At 38.9% G+C, this 26,099-nt stretch overlaps 1 protein-coding gene across 3 annotated transcripts in view; it reads left to right on the top strand.

Moving 5' to 3' along the window:
* The window catches only part of GHR (growth hormone receptor), a 117,219-nt gene that overhangs the window by 15,363 nt on the left and 75,757 nt on the right, over positions 1–26,099 (top strand). Inside the window, exon 2 of one of the 3 annotated variants that reach the window (XM_058823289.1) lies at positions 21,448–21,515. The exons of the other annotated variants lie outside the window; for them this stretch is intronic. The gene's annotated coding sequence lies outside the window, so the exon portion shown is untranslated. The remainder of the gene's footprint in view (positions 1–21,447; positions 21,516–26,099) is intronic. 3 annotated transcript variants of the gene reach the window in all.

Genomic DNA, 26,099 nt, shown 5'->3' with positions numbered 1-26,099 from the left:
AATTTTTTTCATGTCACCAGAAGGGTCTGTTACTAAACAGTTTTTTTGCTGCCAGGCTAACTGCTGTCAGATTTTTTTTAACAGAGAAGTAAGTACTTTTACAGTGTTCATGAGGATATTGAAATGCCTTGAAAAATAGAGAATTTTGTTAAATGATTACTTACTGATACAAGGTATTGATTGTGCAAATTACTACTCTTGGGCAAGAGTAGACATAATGTGCTGTATGTGTTGTAGACATGATGCTGCTGCTGGTGCCACGATGGGCACTCTGGTGCTCATTCTGGTGAGTGGACGCACCTCTGTCCTTTGGAGAATGTGCAGCATGCATAGGAAACTGTCTCCTCTCGTGTGGATGGGTCAGCAGAGTCCCTCATCACCTTTGAGTGAGCTCCACAGGGTCTGCTACAGGGTCGTTTTGCTTTTATTCATTACCTAGCTGGAAAGGAGCTGCTTTAACACCAAGAGCGTGGTTTCCAGGCTGCAGCACTTTGAGCTCACCTCCCTTTTCCTTGCTCCCTCACAAGTCTTGCATCTCCTCTGTAAACAAACTCTCACTCTCTAAAGCTTTCTCCACAGGTCAGGTTTTCTGAACGTTTTATCTTCATTGCCCTCTTTGGCAGAGTCTTTCACTTGGCAGCAGTATTGGAAAGGAGAAGCCCTCTAACATGTGCTGCTCCCATTAATGTGCTACAGAATACCAGGTGCCGATGAGACAATGGCATTTTCTCATCAGCTTTTTCTCCCTTTTGATTTCCACTTGTTTGGTTTTTTCCCCTCTTCTCTTTGCAAAACTGCTGCCTAGCCTGTAACTCTACACTACGCTGGTCAGTGGTACAATACGACACCTTAAATCTTGTAATAAAGCAATGAGAAAAGTGTATTGAATCCTGAGAAATCCCTAGATGCAATCAGGTTTTTGTTTGGGTTTTTTTTTCTGTACCATTTTTTCCCTTCAGATGCTGCCCCAAAAAATGTGCATAAGAAGAAACTTCAGGCTGAAAATTGCTTTAGTGAAACACAAAACATCCATCTTTATTTCCAGGTTAGGTTTGGGCAATGCAGGATTTGCTGTGGATCTTGGATGTGTCCTATGCTGTATTAGCATGACATTAATGCCCTGCTGCTCTTTGTCAGAGCCAGCACCAAAGTCCTGTTTGGTTTTAGATGTGTAAAGGTCTTGGCTCTCCTTTCTTCATGGACTAAGGTGGTAACTGCAGTAGCCAAGCTAAGCATCTGACAGTACAGCTTCCCTTTGGATCCTAACTGCTGCTTACAATACTTTGCAAACACAGCTCCTAAGCTGGCAGGCTGCTTGTTTTCAGCTACAGGGAGAACCCTCATAAAGGCTTTCACTCTCCCTGAGGTCTATTGCAAAATGAGAATGTTCCCTTTCTCTTTGGCATCAATCGGGTTTGTAAACTTTGATAACAAAAGAAATACTGAGTTCATATTCCAAAATACTTGGAATCTGGTTGTTGATTTTTGGGTACATAGGGCTGTTGCTCTCGCACAGAATAGTTCAGCCTTTAAAATTCTGTCTGATCCCTTTACACATTTTCTTGTTTATTCTGTCAGATGGCTTATTCCTGAAAAACGTAATATGAGCACAATTTCCAAATTGTCCTGAGGGTAATTGTTCTCTCTTGCTGTGAAAGCTCTTGGTTGTATGCATAGTGGACATTCATGTTACTGATTTTTTAGCGCCATGGATGGGAATATTTACATTACCAGAGACAATGAATTGATGGGGTGTGTACCTAGAGATGGAGATGGGCAGGTAGCACAAGGGTGTGATGTTTAGCTGGGAGTTCTGACTGTTGGGCAAGTAGGAAGGGCTGGTATCTGGGAGAGGCTGCAGGAGGTAAGACTTGCCAGGGGTCACCTACTGACTTTCATCCACTCATCTTGGGCACAGATTGCCCCCCTTGTTCTCCAGCCTATCTCTTTATCTTGGCCATCCCAGCTTCTTTTTGCCTTTGAGGCTGACCATGACTGCTCATATATCAAAAGGTGAGCTCCCCTTAGCAGCCTGTTTGTTCATCTTAATCCAGATGCTGAATTATTTTATATTTTAATTGTTATTTTCTCACTTTGAGGGGGTAAGAAGGACAAAAGGCAGTGCTATTGTAAGGACTGGTTTACAGAGGCTTTGAAGATGGGGCTGTTCCACACTGAGGAATAATGTTTTTTCCCTATGCAGCATCAATCACTTTGCATTCCGTTTCCACTATGACAGCTCAGATATAATTACCTTGGGCCACTTAAATGAGTACTGTATATTCCTGTAAACCTTTTAAACTGCTAAATTAATCACATGGAGAAAGTTAATGCTATTTATATTTAAATAAAAATTTGCAAACCAGGCAGGAGGGAAGAGTGTTTTTGTGTACAGTGTTACCATTTATGCTCAACTGCTTGAGGGAGGCTGGTGGCTTTTTGAGAGATAATGGGTATGAGCTTCTGCTAAAGGCAATTGGTTGTAATGAAGAGTATTTTTAAAAAAAGGGCACTGTCCACTTGAATATTGTGGCAGTCAGTAAATGCCTTATGGGGGGCTATAGCCCCACTTCTCATTAATCCTGTTTATTTATTGATACTGTCATGTTTGGAGGGGGTTGGATCTGAAAATAGGTGAATACATATAACAAGGTTCATTCTGTTTGGTTTGCTCCCTCTTTACCTCCTTGTCCATTTAGCACCTTGCTTGAGATTTAATCTTACACACAGTGCTATAAAATGCCTTAAAGCATTCAATTTTCAAAGAGGTGCAATATGACTTTCTCTTGCTTTTAATGAAATTTTACAGCCTTCAGTGTTGTGTACACTGATTTTGCAAATGCAAATCCCAAAGGCTGATGCCCCAGAAGAAATAAGAAAGCTCATTTTTAAACACAACTTTAAGCTAGCATCTTGAACACTGAATGCCTGTGGTAAGCTCTGCAAATCAAGTAACTTCTTAATACAGTCCCATCCACCATCTTTGGCGTATGAATTTCTCAGCTATTTAAAATGCAGAGAGTAGAAACTGCATCTTTTTCTACATCTTCTTTCTCAATCAGTGAGAAAACTGATGTACAGATATATGTGTTGTGCATTACTTGTTTTCGCAAGGTGGACCCTGCTGAAGTCCCTATTCTACAGTACAATCTCTAAGCATGAGCCAGTGTGGAAATCACTGGTGCAGAATGAGAACACATGCATCTCTTTGAAAAGGGCTCATTTCATGTCTGGGCAGTGTTGGGGGGGAGCAGCGAGGTGCATTTTATCATGGAAATGTTGGAAAAACTGTTTCAAGTGCAAGGAAGGGACAGGAGTAAAAGTAGTGTATAGCACTGAGTCATACTTGTTTAAAAATAGAAAAACATTATTTTCCATGTTAAAATAACCAGCAGTTGTGTTTGATTGCTGGAATGTAGTTAAATTGTTATCTCAGGAGAGTGTGCTCCCAGTTAATAGGATGTTACCCAAACTTTACCAAAAGTACAGGAATTTCAGTATGTTTCAGCATTAAGATGTTTTTAAAAGTGAAGACACATCCTGCCCTTTCTTTTTCATACTTTTTCTTTAAGCAACAGTTAAACCATCTCAATGACTCTTAATGCCACTTATCATTGGGAGATAGATGAACACTGAACTGTTTTGCCCTTTGCAATTTATTTCTCACTTCAGGGTGGTGACAAGTGGCCTTTAATTAAAAGGAGGAACAATTATACTTAATTGTTTGCATTGGAGGATTTTAAAAATCTTTTTAATTGTACTACTTAAGATGTTTTCCTCTCAAAAAGAAACTGATATATTCATTTGTGTATTTGTTTCGTTGTTTAAGTGCAAATACTAACAGCATTCCAGAACCTTCTCCTCTTGCAGTGACTGTTGCTGTTTATCTCTGTGTCATCTATGGCTCATACTGTTGCACCCTAACCTAAATTCTTCACATCTTGATTACCCAGAGCAGAGGTTTGTTGCTGTGCTGACCATCGGCATCATAAGCTAATACATTCCCTTTGTGTCTGCAAGTCAAATGCAGCTACAGTGATATTTCTCTGTTTGTGTAACTTGCATACTTTGTAACCATCAAAATATCAAAAGAGCAGGCTTTTCAAAAGTACATATGACTTAATAAATGTATTTCTGATGTTCTGATGTATCTACTGGAAGAGGCATTTAAAGGGAGGAGAAGGATTTATTGAGAAATAACAAAATGACTTATCAGAATTACTTGTTCTCTTTTCTTTCCCTTTGTGACTATTTCCATTATAAACTGAAGTTATCAATGTCTGCCTGAATGGAATTGCGATAGCTCTCAGAAGCTGAAATACTTTGTAATTTTTAACGTTCCATTTCTATGTTTACATGTGCTAAAGGCTGAAAGAGTTTAGTAGCTCTGAAGAATATTTGTCTAGTTTACTTATATCTTTTTCTGAGGGGAAAAAAAAAGAAATGGACAATGTTTTCCCTTGTTCCTGAAATTCCTGAAATAACATGAATGTGTTTATCCCACAGTAGATGGTAAAGATGGACTCCTTCTGACAATTAAAGTTGCTCTCCATTAAGGAGTGTGTGTACTGCATTTAATGAAGCAGCACTTAGCTTTGCTAACATCAATCTGGAGCAGTGCAGAAGTTCTTTTAGCACATGACTGGATTCCCAGAACTCTTGCTTTGTAAATAATGTCTGTGCCCAGTGAGCTCTAATTGATAATGACTGGTAATGTAATACCTGCTGGCTAGGCCTGGTCTTTACTGAAAGAGCTCTTTGAAACTTATTTATTGATTGCTGCAATCAGTTTAGTTTTAAAAAACAAAGAAAGAAAAAAAAACCCACCAGAAATCTCCAGACATTAATTTGGTCTCAACTTTTTGATAATTGTTTTTCTTATTTGATAGAGTTAGTGATATTAAAGTCTCAAAACCCTTGTCTGCCTTTTTACTTGTAAAGCATGTCGTGGTTTTGATTATGATCTCAGGAGCAGATACTGAATAAATGTAATTTTCTGTCCAGTTCACGAAAGGCCGCCCCAAAATAAAGACATAGAATTTGCCTACTCTCTGTGTCATGAGGTTTTTATAAACTAATTATTATTTATTTACCTGTGCAGAAAGTGAGGTTTAGTCACAAGGCCGCGATGGCGTTCTCCTCACTGTCCTCAGGGTTTCTATTGCTTTGTATTTGTACACACTGTACAGACGTCAACTTTTGAACCCTTGTCCCATGGTGCAGACTATGGCCAGCTCTGCTGCTGTCTGCAAAAGGGATGGGAGTTGTGCTTTCATCTGGTGAAGTTGTGCTTTCATCCTTCTCACCTTTAGTGTTTCCTTTCAGGTTTTGATTTGATTGCCTTTATCAGAGAATGGATAATGCTTGACATAGATCATCCAATGGTGACATTCACATCACGTTTTCTTCTTCTCTGTCTCACTTTATGGACATTTCAGTAGTTAAATTCTTAGTGCTGAATTACTTAATGGTTGCAAAGTGATCATTTTAGGGAGGGATAGCTGTATTGTTTTGCATTTATGTATTTTTACTTCAAAAGTGATTTAGTTACAGTTTTTTATGACTTGCACTAACTGTTGTAGAAATGCCTAGTGAGAGGTAAGATTTGCTTCAAATGATCTGAAAAACAGTAGTCCATAAAAGAATGCATGAAAAAGAATTAATTGTTGATTTTTAATAAAGGTTTAATTAATAAATAATTATTATTCTCTCTTTATTGCTGGGTGGTTTTTGCTCTCAGATTTTCACTGCATTTTAAACTAATTTTTAGTATGTATGTCAGTTTTACACCAACAAGGAAGACAAATACAGTACACAAAATCAGAAAAATAGCTAAAATCTAGCAGTGTATTTTAGTTGGGATAACTTGAACTTTAGTAGCATTTTGTGGAGAACTGATTTCTGATTTTGATGTGTCCCTTTAAGGATTTGTGCATGGAGACTAATTTATGCCCTGATTCACTCTGTGCATCTCACGTGTATTTTGGCAGAGCAGTTGCACCCTGAATCTTTTGTGACAAGTTTATCAATCCAGTTGGTATAATCTGTCAGTCCTGGGTCTGAAATGGACATGGGATCATACTGGTTCATAATTTACAGCTCAGCGGATGCTTTACAAATGATTGCTCCAACCAGTGGAGAGATGATGCAGTTTTAAGTGTTCTAAGGCACAAGGAGTGCAACAAAATAGTTCCAGATGCACCCAGACCATAAATAAACATCAATGCAGTATAGGTGTCTTCTTCTGACATATGTAGTCATAAAACCAGCAAAACAAATTTACAACACACTTTTATTTGACCATTACTCTGTACAAATAATAACTATTATTAAGCATTTCTTTCCCAGCTGTTATTAGAGTCTAACATTGGTGTATAATACATTTGTGTTAATGATAAATGTAGTTAGTTTAAAATCCCCTCCTTTACAGAAAAACACTTCCAATACAATGGAAAATTTTAAGTGGTTTGTAGCTCTTTTGAGCATCCAACAATATGGTAAAGAGTTTTGAGCTTAGGGATATTGTAGACTGCTAAAAGGTCTGGGGGTTTTGGGGTTTTTTGGGAGGGTTTTTTTGTTTGTTTGGTTGGTTGGTTTGGTTTGGATTTTCAAGTTTATTTTCTCAGAATTTTGCATTCTGCATATTCTGTTGTCCATTCCCAGCATGCCCACTTATGAACCTCCACAGTTTTGGTCTTTGTTAATAGCTTCTCTTCATTAGTAAGACTGCACCTCTGCTGAAAGCAGCTGGACAACTGGTGTGATTGACAGTATTTAAAAATAGTAGAGATATTTGCATTTCTTTTCAAGATGTTAAATTTTTTTGTTTTGGCTCTTTCACATGGCAGTTGTCCATCACTTCACTGGATTACCCTCCTGACAGCACTATGGGATTGTGCTGGTGTGAAACAGGGCGAGCTAATACTGTCTTGTGCATCCTGCCATGCCAGGAGTACTCCCAAAGGTGCTTTTGCTGAACACCAGCACCTGTCTTTCATCCTTCTATCCTTTCTGCAGGAGAGCCTCCTTGGATGACATATTTTGGGGGAGCCACAGGGGTATTTGGACTAAGTTCAAGATGTGACAAGGCATGGTTGTAGTGTTCCTGGTTGTCATGGTTTGACGCTGGCACAATGCCAGTGCCCCATAAGAATACCTTCTCCCTGTGTCTGCTGTGAGACATTACCAGGAATAAGCAAAGCAGGCTCCTACTTAAAAATAAAGAAAACTTTATTAACTAAACTACAAGAAAATAACTAAACTACAAGGAAAGGAAAAAAAAACACACAAGGAAAATGAAAACCTTACAAAAAGCATTTTCCTCCTCCCCCCACCAAGTTTCCCAATGCAATACATTCCCCCAAAATCACCAACTCTCAGTCCGGCACCACCCTTTAGAATACTCAATCTTCAGTTCATCAAGAGGAGAGGAGTCCTTCTTGCCCCATAGGCTTCCGCTGGAAACACGTTGAAACCTCGTGTGCTTCCATGTCACTCAGCATCGCCCAGAAAATCCTTTGCCATCGTGACATCTCCCTTTCATGCCCAGTGCTCTCACCACCGTGCATGGACCAGAGCTGCTTCTGGGGTTATCTTTCAAGGATGCCTTGTGTCACTCCAAAAGGCACAGTCTCTCCTTCAGGACATCTGTCCCCCCCAGTTTTTCACCCCCTGGGGCCGAAGGGTCCCCACACTGAACCCTCCTGGTTCTGAGGCACTGCCTCCCCCTAAATGCAGTCTCTGTGTCACAGGAGAAAAAATGGTTCCGTCTATGGCCACGCAAGAAAAGTCCAGCCAAAAGGCCACTCCGTCATCTCTCCCCCACTCAAGAGTCTTCTGCACTTCCCTTGTGGCCCATTCCCTCTCATCTCTTATCTCTGTTCTCATTCAGGTCCAGGAGGATCAGCATTTGCAAGGTTTCTGTCATGCAAGAAAAGGGTTAAATATCTCACTCTCTGCTGTCTGGAGCTCTGGAACTCCCACGCTGCCCTGCCGGGCACCTTCTCGCCGCACTCCTTCTCCTCCTGGGCCGGCTGCTATCAAATTCAGACGCCGGCTCTCCCTCTCTCTCTCCCCTGGTGGGGGGTGGCTGCCCGATGTCTCTTGGTGCTCCTCCACCCTTCCATCCTCAAGGGCCTCCTCACCCCCCATCTCTGTCCAGCCCCAGGCCTACCACATGGCTGCCCCTCCCCGGCCCAGCAGCAGCAGCTGGACGGGGGACGGAGATCCGACCTCTTTCCCGCCGAAGTCCCAAGAGAGCCTCCCAGGGCCGCAGCTCTGCTTTTAACCCCTGTGTGTTCTCAGAGGTGTGTCTGAACCCCACTGGCCACATCAGGTGCCAATATCAAAATCCGAGCACCTATTGGTAACCACAGAATATCCCAAAAAAGAAACCTACTTCCTGTCAATGTCAAACCACGACACTGGTGTTGTACCAAAGCCCCTTAAAAATGTCCTTGCAGCATCCCTCTGAGATTGGTATCCCCAGCAGGTGGAAACAGCTGCCTGGGAGCTGTGCGTTGGTACTTTAAGCATACCCAGAGCTGAGACCTGCAGAATGGCTACCTCTTTACTATTAAAATGTTTTGTTCTTAAAACACGCTTAAGAATTGTTTTCAGCTGTGGGACTTGACCCAAGCCAGGCATCTGCCAAGGACTATGGTGAGATAACCAGGCTTCATGGGAAAGGCATAATTGTTCTTTCAGGAGCAATGTGCTTGGGAGCATTCCTGTGTTTATTTTGACACCCAGCCCAAGTGAGGACATCTGATACTAGTCCTTTTGCTCCCCTTCTGACTTTCTATATTGAGGTCATTTTTGTTTCAGCAATCTGGTGATGAAGACCTGGACACTCTTCCAATGTTTTCAAGTAAAAAGAAGCAATCATGGTGAATTCCTGTGATGGAGAAATGAATGTCCTGATGCATGCTAAGGCCAAATTGACCAAGGATTTTTAACAAGAGGAAAGCCTTGACTTGGTGAAGATCTAATTTCAAAGGATGGAATAGCATTTTAGTTTCAATTTCATAATCGCATAAAACTGTTTTTAATGGCTTTTCAACAGAGACATCACACAAGGCTTTTCTTTTTCTTGTGCTTATTATATTGTATAATTGGTTTCTGGTAGTATCAAAACACTAGGAAGTTTCTCTCAATAACATAATTAATCTCTACATGTTACAATTTAGCCTTAGCAAGGTCTGTTTTCCCAGAACTTCATATTTAACATCAAGACACTTTGAATTGTGTGTATATGCTTTGGTGCTGTCCTGTGGTTTTGGCAGTAAGTGCAGTATCCAAATCCCAATACCTAGTGCTTGCATCACGTCAGCTTTTGATGGCCATCACTGGGTCACTGGGCAGTTGTGTCTAGTAATGCCTGGAGTTAATAGGATTCAAAAGCTTATAAATACAAAGCAGCTTCCTCTAGAGTGCCGTGGGGTTCCACCTTGTATTAAAAATAACACAGCAGCCAAACTAAAAACATTAAGGCTTGGCTCTAATGGTCCAGATTTTCAGAAACTGAACTTTCAGATCTAACTGCTTTTATTTATATAAATATAAATATATTTATAAAATATATTTATTTATGTATTTATCAAGTACCACTACTACTAGAATATGCATAAGGAGCACCTAAATACAAAAATAAAGCCAAACCAAAATTTGTTCTATATATTGAACTTGCTAGGTGCTTCTTAAGACAAGATGGCTGCATTAAGTGTGAGCTATATTCAGCATGAGTTTGCAGTGGGAAAGTACCTGAAATTGATCAATTTTTTTTCCAGCATATCTATCAAAATCCCATGGAATATTATGCAGAACTCTTTTATACTGTGCATAGGCTGCTTCCATGGAAGCTGAGTGGCTCTTGATGCCTCCTCTGGTACCTGATGCAAATGCCATCTTCCCATGCTGTCAGGCTGCCAGCACTTGTCCTCCTGTGCAGTCCAGAGAGAGGACAGAGCACTCTGCCTCAGTGTAGGTGGTGCAGCTACTGAATTTTGCTTACAAATAATTTGGATAGTGGAGCAATAATAAAGAATTCATGTAGTTCTTTTTGGAACTATTTGGTTTGCCACAAGCCCAGTCTCTATAGACGATGATAGAGCTCTGCCTTTCAGTAAGAAAGTTTTTGTTGCACAGAAGGTAAATATAGGTTGGGGAAGTTTTTCAGTGTACTCATACTGTTGACCCATTGTTTATGAGCAATTCATCTTGGCTGTGCTGAATAGCAAATTAATTTGCATCATTTTGTGTTTTCTTTCTAAAGTTGGCAGCTGGCAAGTAATTGGCTTTCAAAGCAGGGGTCTAAATGTAAAGGAATAGAAATAAAATAAACTGACCTGTATGAATATAGCATTGAAATACCAGGATTTTTTAGGGGACTAGAATAAGAGAATACACCTGAAAATAACGATGGCTGATGTCAAACAGAAGGATAGTAATTTGTACCTCTGTGCCATGTTTTTCATATGCTTTTGAAATATCTGAAATATGTGTTCTCCAAAAAGAACAAACACATGAGATTCTTCAAGATGTGAGCTAGAAATAACAAGCCCAAGAATTGCAAGTGTTACTCTGGAAGACACTGATAATTCTGTGGATATGAAACCTTTGTCTTCAGAAGCCTAAGAATGTTTGTCTATTATTTGTCAGGCTCTTGAGCTATGTCTCAGCTGTATAATGCATACCATTGTGAGCTGTTCACATTTTTAATATTACAGACTCTTATTTTTTTGCTAAGCACTGTTTAGGGACATTATTAATCCCTGATGTTCTCAGTTAAGAATAAAATAAGTATATGACAGATAGAGAACAGCAGAAAAAGACCTTGAAGCAAAAGTATAAGGACTCTGTTCATCTTTCATTAAGAAAAGAAATTCTCATCACCATCACAACTTTTTCTAACAGGTGAAAATATTCTTTTACCGTATTGACTTGGTTTATTTAAATTTGACATTCATGTAGAATTCTTAAGCATTTATACATTTGAACTAGAGAAAAATAAGGGAAATTCACTTGAGTTATTTTTTCTTCATTTGAAGACTGTCAACTTCGTTTGAACCCAGCCAACTGGGTTTCTATTATGTTTTATATCTCCATAATAATTTCAACTGAGTAGGGATCTGGTCACAACATATTTACTCTCTGGTATAAACCTAACTGTTTCAGTTTTCTTCTGCAGTTAAATCCAAATCAGTATCTCTTGATGCTTCCAACAACAATAATGTTCTTTAAATGAGCACTCTTTGCTCATTTGGTGGTTTGAAGTGCCTGTTTAATTCTTATAGTGCAGCAGATCCTTATGCTCACACAGCTGCCACCATCAGGGAGGTTTTTAAAGAGGCTGGTACCACTCACCTGGGTGCTGGTATCTTCTCAGCAGTACAGTAACTTTTCTTGAGTCTTCATATTTATTTAATTGAAGGCAAATTTTCAAGTTGTTGCTGCATTTAAGAACAGCTAATTGTGATAACTGTTTGCAAAATCTTTGTTTTACTACAAGATATTTCTACAGCTACAGTTACGGAAGGTGTGGTGTTCTGGGCTGTTTCCTTAATGCTTTAGCCTGATATAACTTGGGCTTAACAGGAGCAAGCCACAAGATTGCTGGATGAAATCCTGAACACAGTAAACAAGTGGGAAATATACCTCTGAGAGGTTGCTGTCTCTCCACAGTCAGAACTACAGTAATACAAAGTTGATTGTGAAGAGAGGATTTGAGCAGCAGCAGAGGAGCTACACACAATATTCATACTATTTTTCACCCACAGCTGGGCAGGGCAGTGTGTAAACACAGAGTGGTGTCTGCCACTATTGCCATGCAATGCCATGCCCTTGCTTGGAGAGGAAAGAATCTGATCAGTATGAGCCATCGACTTCCTTCACTGCAATTCTTAGATCTGTGGTTTATTAAAAATCCAGATTCCTTAGTAAAAGTGCCGAGTGATCCCAGGGTTTTGCTCTACAGTTATTTTACAGAGCAAGTACTGCTAAGCTGCTTACCTGTGTGATTCATAATTTTTTCCTCAAGGTGATGCATAAAGAAGGCTTTATTCTGCATCCCTTTTGCTCAGTGTAATACCACAGTGACAGGAGTGCAACAATGTTTATTGTAATATTCTGAGTGTTTCGCAGCTGCATGTCAGTCATGTGGAATTACCTTATTAATGTTGATGAGAAATCTCATCCAAAAAGTGAGCACAAGAAAGGAATGACCTTTTACACTTCTGGCTGCTTCATCATGCATGCTTACAAAAGGATCTTGCCATAATTCACAATCCTAACCTGGCAGAGAAGCAGGTATCTGGCTGGTGTTAGTTTTGGCAGTTGGTTTCTTTGTAGCTTAGAGTCTTAATTAAAACTTTGAGAGCCTTGGAGATTACTTAAACATACATGCAAGTTATCTTAGTGTTCAGGAATTTTATATGTTTATTTTTAAAGACCTTCCTTCATTCCTTTTCTAGGACTGGAATGGAAAAGAACGTATTGCCATAAAGGTTTCTAAAATGATATTTATGCATAAAATGCATATTATAATAAAGGATTTCTCTCTGGGGTTCAGATTAGGAATTATATTCAGTACTTTTCCTGTTGCTATTCCCTGCTGAATTTCTTCATCTGATAATATTACTGTTTAGGAAGTGGTAACATATGCATCTAACAAGTTAATTGTAAAAGCCCAAAAGGGGTAATTTGATTGTGCTACTGAAACAATAGTAGTCAAGCATTCTGGTCTGCGGTTGCCAGTTTAAATTACCACGATTGCTGTAAATCATGCAAAGGAATTGTGGGAAACAGAACTTTCGGCTTTTCATTAGAAATGCCCCATTTTCTGTCCAGGATCGCTCAGCCATCTGTCTAACAGACTGCAGTGGTGCTTCACAGGCCATTCATTCAGCAACCCAGGGCAGTAAGAGCAGTATGAGGGAACATTCCTTAGTGTTGCAGCGTCTTTGAAATCTTAACTATGCGGGTTTGTGGCTGAGAATCGAGTCCACTTCTCAAGGTAAATGATGCATAAGCAGGCACTGGCAATTTTCCATGTTAGGAACTCTTCATACGTTTCACATACACGTAATTAGCTGGTTAGCACTTTGCTGAATAAGAGATGCTTCTCCTTTTTACTTTTAAAAAATAGAGTCCAACTCCAGCATTCCTGAACTAATGTATTCTCCACCCTTGTGTGATTTCATTAAGGTATCAGAGGACCTGGTAGCATCCTGTAGAAACATTCTGGAGAATCAGAAGGGAAAATACCACACTCAAAGATTTCAAGTAGTGTGTAGGGGGAAATGAGTCTCAATTTTAAAATGAAGTCAAAATATCTCCCATTTTGAAACTTTTTATTTTACATATTCATGTTACCCATGTTGTTGGTATTGGACTGAGATGCAGGCTCTTCCCAGGAAGCCCTAGTCCTGTTGTAGATACTCTATATTTGCCCTGTGGTGGAGAGGGGAAAGTAGTTCACGCTGCATGCGGGGGCTTATTTCTTTCTGGGGTGTTTAACAAAATGGCACTTGAAGAGAATGATATTTTGTTAAATGAGTTCTGAGCTAGGACAACTGAAGAATTTAACTGGTAAGCAACTGAACTGCTGGTTCAATGTATATATAGCCTTACCAGTTTGTTTTTGCTGTCTACAAGTGAGGAAAGTTGTATGAGTAATGTCAAAATCACTATTCTGCAATGGAAGTGAGGGGTATTTGGGTTAGTGTCTCTTGCCATTATAAGGCATTCCTAATGCTTAACTCTGCCCTGATCCTTCCAGTGAAATTTGTACCACTTGAGCACATCATATGGCCACAATGTGTATGTGTGGGAGTTGGGATTTCCAGGATGCTAGTGCCTACATCTGTCACAAATATGTGAAATGTGCTGGGATTCCTAATCTTTTATTTCGGCCTACCACATTTCACTAACTCTACTTTGTTTTGTATCTGCTCTTCTTCTCTTTAAAGGCAAAAAAAAAACCAAAGGAAAATATTAAAAGGTTTCTCTGCAGAAATTTACATCTGCCTAAGTACACATGGCATGGAAACAAATATAGCAGTTCTATATTCTAATCATAAGCACAAATTATTATGAAAGGGAGGCAGTTGCCACTTTATTTTTAAAAATGCATATTTATGAAGTAATGTAGATAGAAGTCATCTATATCTCAGTTCAGTTAACAGCAGAGTAATTGATATGTTTTGATTAATCGGAAGCTAGTGTGATGTTGTTCTTAGTGTGGAGACAGCTACTATCTTTCAAAAGCATTAGCTATTTGTGCTTATCAAGTATAAGCAGTGGTAGTGAAATGCCTTCTGATTGCCTTAATTTACTATTATTTTGGCATCAAATAAAAGAAACAAAGTAATTTTCAGTGAAGAAGTCGTTATATCTGATAGACACTTCAAATTTCCCTTAGTGTTCTTTTGTGATGATGTGGCCATAAAAAACCTGTTCTTCAGCTGTATGCAATCTTGCACTAAAAATTAGATCAGTGAACTCTTAACTTGATTTTCTTTTTTGTGCAGCTTTAAGCTGTTCAACTAATTTCTTTCTGGCAAGAATTTCCTTTTTTTTTTTTTTTAAATCACTTGAGGGGGGGATTTATTTAAATTTACTTTGGCCTTTAAATGTCTTTCATTTCAGTTATCCTTTAACCTTTGAAGTAAGATTTGTGTAAAATTTTAAATAATGTCTTCAAACAAATTCTTACCTTTTTATATAATACTGCAGTGGATACTACGTTCAGGGGGAAGAAAAGAAAAATTTTGCATACTTTCATTGAATCTCACTTCTGTTAAAGTCAGTTTGAGTTTACAGTTATTTTCAGTTTATTCCCAGCTGTATTTTTCATTGTGACAAGAGAAATTCATTTGGAGTAAGAAGTAGGAGGATTGTGCTCAGTCAGAAGAATTTACATATATGCAAAGCTGCTGTTTCTGGGTGAGGCTTCCAAAAGATAAGAGGGAAGGAGGGGAGTGAGTTTGAAAGTAAGGAGCTAAAATGGAAACCCTCACAAAAAAACCAGATTTGTGGAGTTCAATCAGAGCAGTGAGCAAAGAAGACTGAGAGTAGAATTAAGATTCTGATTTGTTTTCCAAAAAAAAATCTTCAGGAATTTTCTTGAGGTGCAAAAGATCCATATTTTAAAGTCTGGATGATTAGACTTCTAGTGAGTAGATGTGTTTGGCTTGATGAGTTTGAGGTGAAAATTGTAGGCAGATTCATGACAGTTCTGGGCTGGTAGAACAGAGAATTTTGCAAGATGAGAAATACTGAACTTATTTATAATGGAAAAGTAGAGCCCTAGAGTGAAAGGTCAGAAGACAACACGAGAGAGGGACAGAGAGCAAGAGGAGAGAGATGAAGGATTTAGAGTAGACCAAAACCAAAAATCCATCTAGTTAATAGGTGAGAGAAATCTTCCAGCTCTTTCAACATTAATCCACTCCTTTCCTCCTTTCTCCAAAATCAAAGATATCAGAGGAGGAAAGTAGTAGATGAGTTGCACTGGCTGGCCCATGTGGAGCAGCTGTGTGGCAGCTCCCTGGTGTATTTTACCTGCACTGTTCAGAGATCTCTCAGTAAGCAGGAGATTGATGTGACCTGCAGTTACCTTCTCTTTCCTGGGCTCTGTCTTAGAATGGCTTGAATGTTGACTCATAAAAGGAGCACAGAGTTTGTTCAGTGTTCTCCATAATGCCCCTGGAGCACTTTTTGGATACCTAGAAAAGAAGCTGGGCCTCTGTAGCAGAGCGACACCACCCATGCTGTCTGAATGATGCTATCCTTGAGTCATCGCCCATGTGGGAAGAGCTGATCTGTGGGCCAGCCTGGAGATGAGCTGTTGATCAGCACAGACTGTGCTGTACAAAACTGTGAGTTTTGTTGCTCTGTTTTGAATCTTCCTTGGTTATTTTGAACATTTTGCCATAGCGTGTTTTCCAGCTCATGGTGAATAAGAAATCCAAAGTTTGTTACATGACATCCAACCACCTCACCAGCATATCTACCTTACCAGGCTTTTCTTGTCCTCTGTCTTTCCCTGCCTGTGCAGTGATCCTTGTCCCTTTGAACTAAGTGGAAATAGTGAATATTTAGACTTAGTTAAATATTTTATTTCTCTGTTAATTTCTCTACACATGTTTAATTCCACCCTCAGGCTTTGTTACACTCTTAATTCTTCTCACTTAATTTTTCTAATGCTCAGGGAGTGTCATGTGAGCTCTTTCTTGCTCTGTCAGAGTTGAATTCATCTGTGCTCATTCAGGTATGTCCTTATTCACACTTCCCTATGGAAAAGTCTAGTTCTTCGAGATGTCATAGGACCCACCATGTCCTAAAAAGCTGAAAGATTCTTAGGAGTCATTCATCAAGAGTATGAGCTCCCTTTGAAGGAGGGGGCTGAGGGGCATGCATGTATTCTCCCTGCCAGTCTTGATACTTGCTGTAGTCATTGTGGCAGCTGTGGCATTCTGAAAGAGTCGGTCTGTGGTATGCTTATGAGAAAAAGAGGATGTATTGTTACTTGAAACTGGCTTTCCTATGTGAATTATTTAAGTAAATCAATTAATTGTTGGGGTGATTTCTCCTGATGGATGTCACTTCAGCTGTGGTTACAGGAATGGATTGCTACTGGTAGGAAATGCTCTCACAGGATAAATCTCTTCCTACCTCAGTATTCTGTGCACTGGCTTTCACAGGAAAAACTGAGTGTAGCAGATTCTGTCTGCTGAGCTCTCTAGCAGGCTGATACTCAGAAGGACCAAATTCATGGCATGGTAACTGCTTTGGTATTTGGGTGTGATTTTATGTGATAATTTTTATTAAAAATTCATGAGTTTGGAGAATAATACTCACCCTGGTGAGAAGCACTTTCAGCTTCTCACACTGCTACTTAAACTGAAATTGCTGGAAACAATTGCTTTCTTTTTTAGGTCTTTGAAAAATCAGCTACCAAAGTAAACTATATTTCATAAAAAAACTTAAATCATTGATTGATCTTTAGTTCCAAATGACAAAATTACTGAAATGTTCTGATATCAGCATGTGGTCTGAGGACTTAGTGCTACTTTAGAAGGAAACAAAGCATTCTAAAAATTGCACAAAGCCATATCTACAGTTATTTTTACCAATCTGTGACCAAATTCTGAAATGCTACTTTTATCTTTATAACCGTTATTGTGAGTTTTCAGTCTGGCAATGATCAATTCTATAATTCATGCTGCCCTGGCAATCTTAACTGATGTCCACTGTTCTGATTCATTATTTTTGGCAAGGCAAGGTAGCATGCACCAGAGTTATGAGGAACAAGTTGAATTGAAAGTTGCTTGAAATATGATACCTTTTTTTTCTCTCTCTTTTTTTTTCTTTTTTCTTTTTTCTTTTTTCTTTTTTTTTAACCCTAGGGTTTCTTTTTGGTAAAATTTTTTTATTTATCTGTGTAGGTCACTGTCTTAATTCTGAGTTTGGTATATTATTTTTCTTAAATCGTGTTCAGGTTTTATTTCCAGAAAGTTGACTTCATTCTTCTTTGTGCCCAGTACAGAACTGCTTACAGAAATAGATGCTTGTAAATAATCTTTTCAAAGACTCACATTGTAACAAGTGAAGCCCTTGATCCCTTCATCTAGGTTCTTAAACACTGAACAGGTAAATAAAAGCTTCATGAAATTAATTATTCAGTAATGGAAAATGAGTGTTCAAGTTTATAATAATAGGTGAAGGCATGAATTGAACTTTACCTGAAACTTACCATTAAATGAAAGAACAAAGAAACATAATTTGCATCTGTATAAATGCACATGCTTTGTGGGAATCTAGTTATTAAGCCTAGAAGCATTCTTTGTAGCATCTATTCAGTTACTATCAGTGCCAGTTAGTCCACTATGATGAAACTTCTGAAATAACCTGAGGTTTGGAAGAACTAACAAAACCCACATCTCTTTGTTTAGGTTCTTCAAAATATTTCGGAGTCCTTGATAACTTGCAAGTCACTTCTGTACTGAGGCAAATAAATTTACAAACACATTATTAAACATAGCTTACAAAGGCAAGAAAACTGCGAATCCCTTTGTTTTTAAGGACATCATTTACCATCAAGGTATAATTATGTCATAAGGAAGCTGTTAGAGATTATCTGATTAGGCATATAGGACTCTCTTCAGTGAAGCTTTATGATGTCTGCATACTGAGGTGCGAAGAGGAAGCCTTTGTTTTAAGTGAAAGTGTTAAGTGAGTTTACTTGATTGTCTTTTGCAATTATTCAGTATTTATGTTGTGGACTGTATAAACAAATATGACAGAGTTGGAAATAAATACCTATATGAAATAAGTATAGGTTTGTAAATATGTAAGTAAATTTATATTCCTAATTCAGTCTAATATTGGCTACCGGCTGGAAGCTGAGTCCTGCCATCAGTGGTGTTCCTGCCAACCCCTGAAAATAGGCCTCTTTGAATTCCTGAGTCTGATTTAAGATTGTTGATTTAATATTTTTAGAAGGAAAAACAAGCCTAAATCAATGGAGAAGTACTTGGCTGGAGATTTCAATTGCACAAGATACATGTTCTCACTTGAGACCTTAGGTAAAAGACTCTGGAGGAATTCTCCACCCCATTCCTATGTAAATTCTGATCCCAGCCCCCAAAAAAACCCTGCTAATGATACTTTCTGTTCCTTAGTTAGCCACAGGTAAATAAATCTTAGTTTGTGATACTGGTGGTCTTATAGTTGAACTCAATTTTTCATTGGCTGGATAACACATTGTTTTATTCTTTTCCTGAGATGTATCAAAAAGACTTAAAGCTAAAGAGGCAGTGTGGATGTAAATGTACATGAAAATCAGCAGCAGAATTTAAGAGAAAGTAAATGATGGTTATGACAAGAACTTGCAACATGAAACGGAAACTTGTATTTATACATAAAACCTTTAATTTAAATATATACATCGATGCAAGCCCAGGCAGTCTTAGGAAATATGAGTGGAAGGGTATGAATTAAATGCTCAGATTTCCCAAGTGCCTCATTGTGACTGACTTCCAAGGAGGAATTCTGGAGCTGTGTTCCTTCTTCTGTTGATCTAATAAAAGGATCGAATAATAGAATGTTTAAAATAGAATGGAAGAAAAATACAAAATCTACTCTAAAATGTCCTTGTTGTATAGGCATCAGAATTTGAGACATAGAATATCTCTTTTGGGTCTCTCTTTCCATGGGTGACACAGGCCAGTAATGCCATGTATAATCGTCATTGAGTTAAGGAACTGGATTGGAGATCTCCCTACAAGCAATGTTGGGCTCTGAAATAAAATGTTGAGTCTTGCTTGCGACCTTTAAAATATTTTTTTTCCCGATCTATTAACTTCTTTGTTGTAGGGTTATTCTTCAGATTTAGGTTTTAGAAAGCAGAAATTTTGAAAGTTTGAAGAAAGATAAGACTAACACCAACAAAAAATGTTTCTTCTTCAGCAACTTTTAGAGTTTGGAAAAGCCATAACCTATTAATATTAAACATAACATAACATATTAAAAGCCATAACATATATGGCTCCTTTGGCTTTGTTAAAGAGACAGCTCTCTAGCACTAAGTGTATTTGTTTTCCAGAATTGTGGAGGATTACCACAATAGAAATATATTTAGAATATGAAAATATATAAAGTACATATGTAGCTTGCAACAGAGGGCAATAGAAAAGCCACAGCTAAGATGTAAATCTTAGTGACTTTTTGCCTGTTACATGATACCTCAGTGGTGATTGTTGAAGAACAAAATTAAGACCCGTATTTTATAATAACAAAATATTTATTTTGAACATGATTTGTACATTCACTCATATTCCAGCAGTATTTGAGGCCACAAGTATCTCAGCATATTGCAGGAACATCTGGTGAGGCCTGGATGTCTCATTCAGCCCTTGGCTGGGCATCTAGAGTCGCTGGAAGGGGCTGCGTTTTAGCCCTTCAGTCCTGCATGCCTGTGTACTTCCCAGCCACACTTTTCAGTCCTGGCTGGCTTCAACACCTTTCTTCTTAGCAAGCTTCTGTACACCCCTTTCTTTAATGCTTAATCTCTTCACAGGGGTTTCTTCTTGATAGCACGAGTCATGCAGACCTTGGAGCTGTGTGGTCAGTGGTGTAGGGTTTAGGCATTGCTCTGTGTAGCCAAGTGATGTCCAGGTTCCCCTGACTGCAGAAGCTCTTAGGAAGCGCAGTTCAGGACTAAAAAGCTGAGAACATACTTCAGAAGTGTAGAAAGAACAGCCCATTATGCTACATAACTTTGAGTGAAACTCAAAATACCCAGTAACTAATGAAGAGTTACATTTCTCGTGTCAGTGAAATCTGAACCCTGTTAAGCTGAAATGGCAAATTTTAGCCTTTTTGAGGAAAAAGGAGTGATAGTGAGGCAGGAAGCGAAGTAGCTGTTTTAGGATATGGCAACAAAGTGGGCTTTTTGTATTTGCTGTTGAGTGAAGAGAACACTGGAGAAAGTAACTACTCAGAGGCAACGCTTTGTTTGAATGTGACCAATTTGTAGAATTTGTAAAGCCAGGCATTTAAACATTAGGAATGCTTAGGGTAGCAGCTACAAGATTTAATGGCCAAACTAAACTCAAATGTAGAAGAGATGGAGATAAGGTAAATTTGCTGCTATCCCCGAAATCTCTCTCCTTTGTTCTCAAGAATGATGTGCTAAGGTTGCACCATTCCAAAAAGTAGAGAGGGAGAGGGAACCCTGGAGGTTTCGTCTTTGCCTGAGTTACATACTAAGGCCCCAGTACACCTAAAATAATATTTGTATCTCTGAATTATAAACCCTGTACTTCAAAGCATAAAATGTTTACTCACTGTGCTGGTTAGTCATGAGCTTTTTTGATCCAATAAATACTGTTTGTATGTTTCTGTATTAATAGTTTGCCAAGTCATTCTTTATACTATGTCTTTTCTTAAAGCACTGACAATTTTGGCAGCATACATTTATTGGGTGATTTTCTGAATATGCTGTATTTACTTTTCAAAAATTCTGTATTTTTTCTTCTTCCTTTTTACAGTCTTAGTTCTGTGAACCAGTTTTTATTCCCGCTTTAGATAGTATTAATAGATTTGTTTTTCCATATCAACTGACCATTTTATGTGCCTATTGAGAAATGTTTAATCAAAAAGGAGATTAATTGAATTGCATTAATTGCATTAAGTGATCTGGCTGGGAAGAAGGGGATTGGACCAGATAATGTCTGACACTGTTGCACTGCCTGATTTTCTCCATTTCTGTCACACAGATCACCAGTTACTTGTGCCCAGTAATTTGTTTACTTGAACAATGAGTTAAAGTGATGGAGATTTTTTAAAATTAATATTATTTTTCTTCTAGTAAATTCCAGTTTTCATTTTGTTTCAGCCTTGTAAAATATTTTTTGTTCTTTATTTCTGTTTTTGATTCCTCAGTATTTCTTCGGTTCCATTGAAGAGCAATCTAGTGCTTATTGTTTCTGCTACATGTGGATTATCACCAGGTACAGTAATCCATTATGTATTTTTCTTAATTAACTGGCTATTACCTTGATAGTAAAAAGGTGCTCCAGACTTCAAGCAACATTTTTATGTCTATGCTCTTTTGAAGTTAGTTTCTTAAGTGTGGACATAAGAAGTGACTACAATAATCCAGTAATATATTTTTTTCTAATCTTTTCTTTGTCATTTTCCTGTTAATTTATCAAAAGACTTTTCCTTTTAAGTTACTGATATGTCAGCAACAGTTTCAGCTAATAGAGTTCTGGGTTTCCAGCTGCCCAGATCTCAAAATACTTTCTGTAAACATTGACTAAGCTATTCTTCATAACATTCCTCCAGCACAAGAAGATAATTAGCTGTAGCTGGGAATATGACATATTTCACTTAAGAAAGGCAGTCTGAATTTCTGGTTACCACAAGAGCTATGTTGTTTGACAAGTGAAATTGCTAGGATTTCTGTTTGCATCCTTTACAATACTGGTGGTTTCTTTTAAAAGGTCAAAGAGGTGTATTAATTCCTATATTTCGCCTTGTACCACAGTGTAGACGTCCTGAGCTATCCGTCCGCATATACTCTTGTAACCATAATGCAGTGGAAAACATAAATTCATCTTTTATCCTACCATGAGTGCCAAAAAAGAATAAGTTGTTACTCAGCTTAGTGCTGCTAAGAAAATGTTCCGGTTATTGTTATGTCAAAGGGGCAAAGACTGCCAAGTCTGTAAGGGCAGAAATGTGGTTCAGTGAAGTATTTAAAGCATGAAGGGCAGGATTTATCGTTAGACTCCTAAAGATATGAATAGATTGAGGAGGGGAGGGGAAAAAGACTCTGATTTGGAACTAGAATGTGATCCTTGTCCAGAGTAGATTGGTGAGACTAGTGTAAAGTTAAACAGATTCAAAGCTTTTGGTGTCTGAACAGAAGAAAAAGGGAATGGTGATGGAAGGTTCTGATGTGTTTTCTTCGTGTTTCCTTGAAGGAATATAGGGAATTCCTGTGCAGAAGAGAAAGTTGATGAGAGAATTTAAGAAGTGAGTTCACAGTTGCAGAACACTATTTTAGTTGAGAATGTGAAACCCCATTGCAAGTTTGAAGGTGAGAAGTTTGAACCTAAGAAAGAGCACATAATCCCAAAATATCCCAAGTTTTAAGGGACCTATAAGGATCATTGAGTCCAACTTTGCCCCTCTCAGGACCATATAGAACTGCTTTAGTTAGTATTAATAGATTTAGTTAGTATAAATTTATAATTTTTAATAAATTTAGTTAGTATTAATAAACCATATAACCAAGAGCATTGTCCAAACAATCCTTGGAGCCCTGACATACTTGGTGCCATGGTCAGGGGAGCCTGTTGGAGTGACCAACTATGCTCTCAGTAAAGAACCTTTTCCTAATGTCAAACCTGAACTTCTCCAGTGCAGCCTCACTGCACTTCCTTGTGTCCTGGCGCTGGTCACCAGGGAGTGATCGGCACCTCCCCTTCTCTGCCCCCAGGAGGAAAGTGTACCTTGCTGTGCCAGGTTCCCCCTCAGCCTTCTCCTCTCCAAGCTGAGCTAGCCAACTCACTTCAAATGGTCTTCGTAAGTCTTGCCCTGAAGGGGTTTCACCATCTGGGTCACCCTTCTCTGGACACATGCAAACAATCTGATGTCATTCTTACACTGTGGCACCCAGAAGTGCCCCCAGCACTGGAGATGAGGCTGCCCCAGTGCAGAGCAGAGCAGGACAATCCCCTCCCTTGCCTGGCTGCTGATGCTGTCCCTGATGCCCCCAGGACAGGCTTGGCCCTCCTGGCTGCCAGGGCACTGCTGGCTCATGTTCAGCTTGCCATAAAATGATTGGAATGACTCAAAAGTGCGTGTGAAGAGTCTGTTTTTCCTTTTGTTTGAGATAAATACTTTCAAAAGGTTTAGGGAAAAGTAGTTCAAGACTCTGAGCAAGTGTCACACATCACAATTGATGCAATCTAGGGAAATAAAGTGTTTTTCAGGTAAAATTAGGATACTTCCCAGACAAATTGTTTTGTTTTCCTTTGAGTTAAGGTGTAGAGTAGTGGTTTAACTGGAAATGGAAAGAAATAAAATACAAGAGAAATAGAATAAAGAGACAGGATTCCTTAGGTCAATCTCAGGAGCACAAATGCTCTGGAAATAGGTGCCAGATATCACAGGTGCCTCTGACACATCCGTTAGAGGTAGCCCAGCATAATGGAGAAGCAGGAACTCCTGGACAATCTTGTAGGACTTGTGAATCCATGTCACGTGTCTGCTTGGAAATAGTCCACCCCTTTTCAATTTTCCATGCAATCACAGGGGTTTTTTGCAATCTTTCTTCCAAAGCATGTAATTTATACGCTCCTCTTATACTTAAAAGTCTGCTGCCTGCAACTTTTCAGCTAGATATGTAAATTCCACAGAATTGTGGAATCGTGGAATTACTGAGGTTAGAAAGGATGCCTGGATATCATTTAGTCCAACCTTGTGCTCAGAGCGAGATTTCATTAATGCAGTTGTGCTTTGAGTCCATTGGACTTTTGAGTACCCCTGGACTCCACAACCTCTAAAAAATCTCTTCCACTGTTTTGTCCCCTCTTCAGTGAAAAAAGTCATTAATGGAGATTTAAACAGAAATTACTCTTGGGCTGCTGCTTTAGTGGCTGTGCCTCAGCTGGACTTTTTGCCATTGGCTGAAATCCTTTGAGCAGGGCATTTCAGCCAGTTTCCAGTACATTTCTCTAGTTTGTACTTCATCATTAAGATTTTACATGGGAGAGGTTCAAAAGCCTTTCCAGCTTTTTTTCAGCACTGGACCTTTCCTTAGATGCTTTTTTGAAGACTGAAAGAACTTCCAGCACATTTGAGTCATTTGATCTTGTCCAGATTATTATTTTCTGGTAGGTTAGCTTAGGACATAATGAGAAGATAATAATGGGCAAAGATCGTCACGTCCCAGTTAAGGCACTGATGCATCTGGGTCTGTTTCTTATTTTGTGAAACAAACTAGTTTGGATTGGCCCTATCAACTCAGTGCTGTAATCCTTTTGTTTGCCTTTTTACTGTTTGTGGATTACAGTAATCAAATGTGCTTCTGTGTCCCTGAAAAAAAAAAAAAAAAGAGCTTCACCTATATCAGTTATTCACGTGAATCTGTGTTACCCTTTTTCAAAGCTGCAGTATTTCCAAGAATCATTTTAAAGGGAGACTGCTAATAATTTTAACATCCAGCCTATTACCTTATGTACAGTAATGCCTGTTTTTCACACATAATGAACTGTCAGAGCCAAGTGCAAATATAGCTGATTTTGTGCTTGTATGGTTGTTCTAAACTGTTGCTGCTGGCATTTTTTGTGCTATCACCCCTAGCTGCTGCCACAGATAGAGTGACGCACTTCACCTGCAAGAGAGAAGTAAGAATATCTTTATTGAAGTAAAACAGCCATTTCAGCCATTTAACAAAGTTTTGTGGTAAATGCGTCAGCAGTTTAATGATATTCAATGGCAAGATATACTTGATTTTTTACAGCACAGAGGATGGAGTCATACAGAACTGTCCAGGAGACCATCCTGTTGAGTCACAAGGTTCAAAGGGCTCCCCTGTGTTCCAAATTTTCTGATGTGAGTTTAGTTGTGCCTGGATCCAGACTTAGTCCCAGGCTTGGTCAACACTTTATGGCTAAAGGATTGTAATTGCATAATCAATATTTTATGTCACTTAGGTAAAATTTTGAAGTTTAGCATGTTACTAATCACTTACCGAGAATCTTCTAAGGCGAGGAGTCTCTCAGCCCCAAGAATTAATGTAGAGAGGTGTCCATGCTGAAAGGGAGCTCCTGGAACACAGCCCCTTCTGTGCAGGAGAGCTGATCAAGCCTCAGGCTGCCCACTGTTTATGGAGTAAGATGATTGACTTATTATATTTGCACAGCAGCCGTATTTCGTTTGGCGCATGCTCAACTAGCCCTCAGCTGTTGAACAAGCCTCACAGGCCTTAGGTGTCAAGCAAGATTTATGGCCCTTAACTATTGTGTTGGTATCTGTGAGCCAGATGTAGCTGTCACAGCCACCCCGGGTGGCTGTTGCACAAGCAGAAAGCGGCAGGGGTTGGACTACATCGCTGCAGCTGCCAAGAGTGAAACAAAATGTTCTAAGTACAATCAGGTAGTCAGAACTTAGGACATTTCCCTTTGTTGCCCATAAAGTAGATGAGAGATCTTTTCTGCTGCTGAGCAGGGTTTCAAAATATTTTGGAAGGACTGCTGGAATAATTTTTTCTGTCCTATTGTAATAGGATTCTGACTTTGTCATATAAAGGTCATTTCCCCTTGTTAGTGCCACAGCGAGTGTTTTGAAAAAGGAATTTGTCAGTAGTCCTTAGTAGCTCACTTCAGTCAATAGCTGGCTAAGACTTTATAACTTTGTTCCACACTAAGCTGTCCTTTTATTTTTGGAAATGAGAGTTGTGGCTCACTGCTCAGTTATTCTGCCTGAAATTCCGAGTTCTTTCAAAAGTCCGAAATTAAATTACACAAGACTCCTTGTAGAATTACATATGAATGTGGGACACAATCAGTAATATTCTCAGC

The sequence above is a fragment of the Ammospiza caudacuta genome, chromosome Z (genome assembly GCF_027887145.1).
Source record: "Ammospiza caudacuta isolate bAmmCau1 chromosome Z, bAmmCau1.pri, whole genome shotgun sequence".
Taxonomy (NCBI): Eukaryota; Metazoa; Chordata; class Aves; order Passeriformes; family Passerellidae; genus Ammospiza; species Ammospiza caudacuta.
Note: the sequence above shows the minus strand (reverse complement) of the source record. Positions and strands in the feature narration are given on the sequence as shown.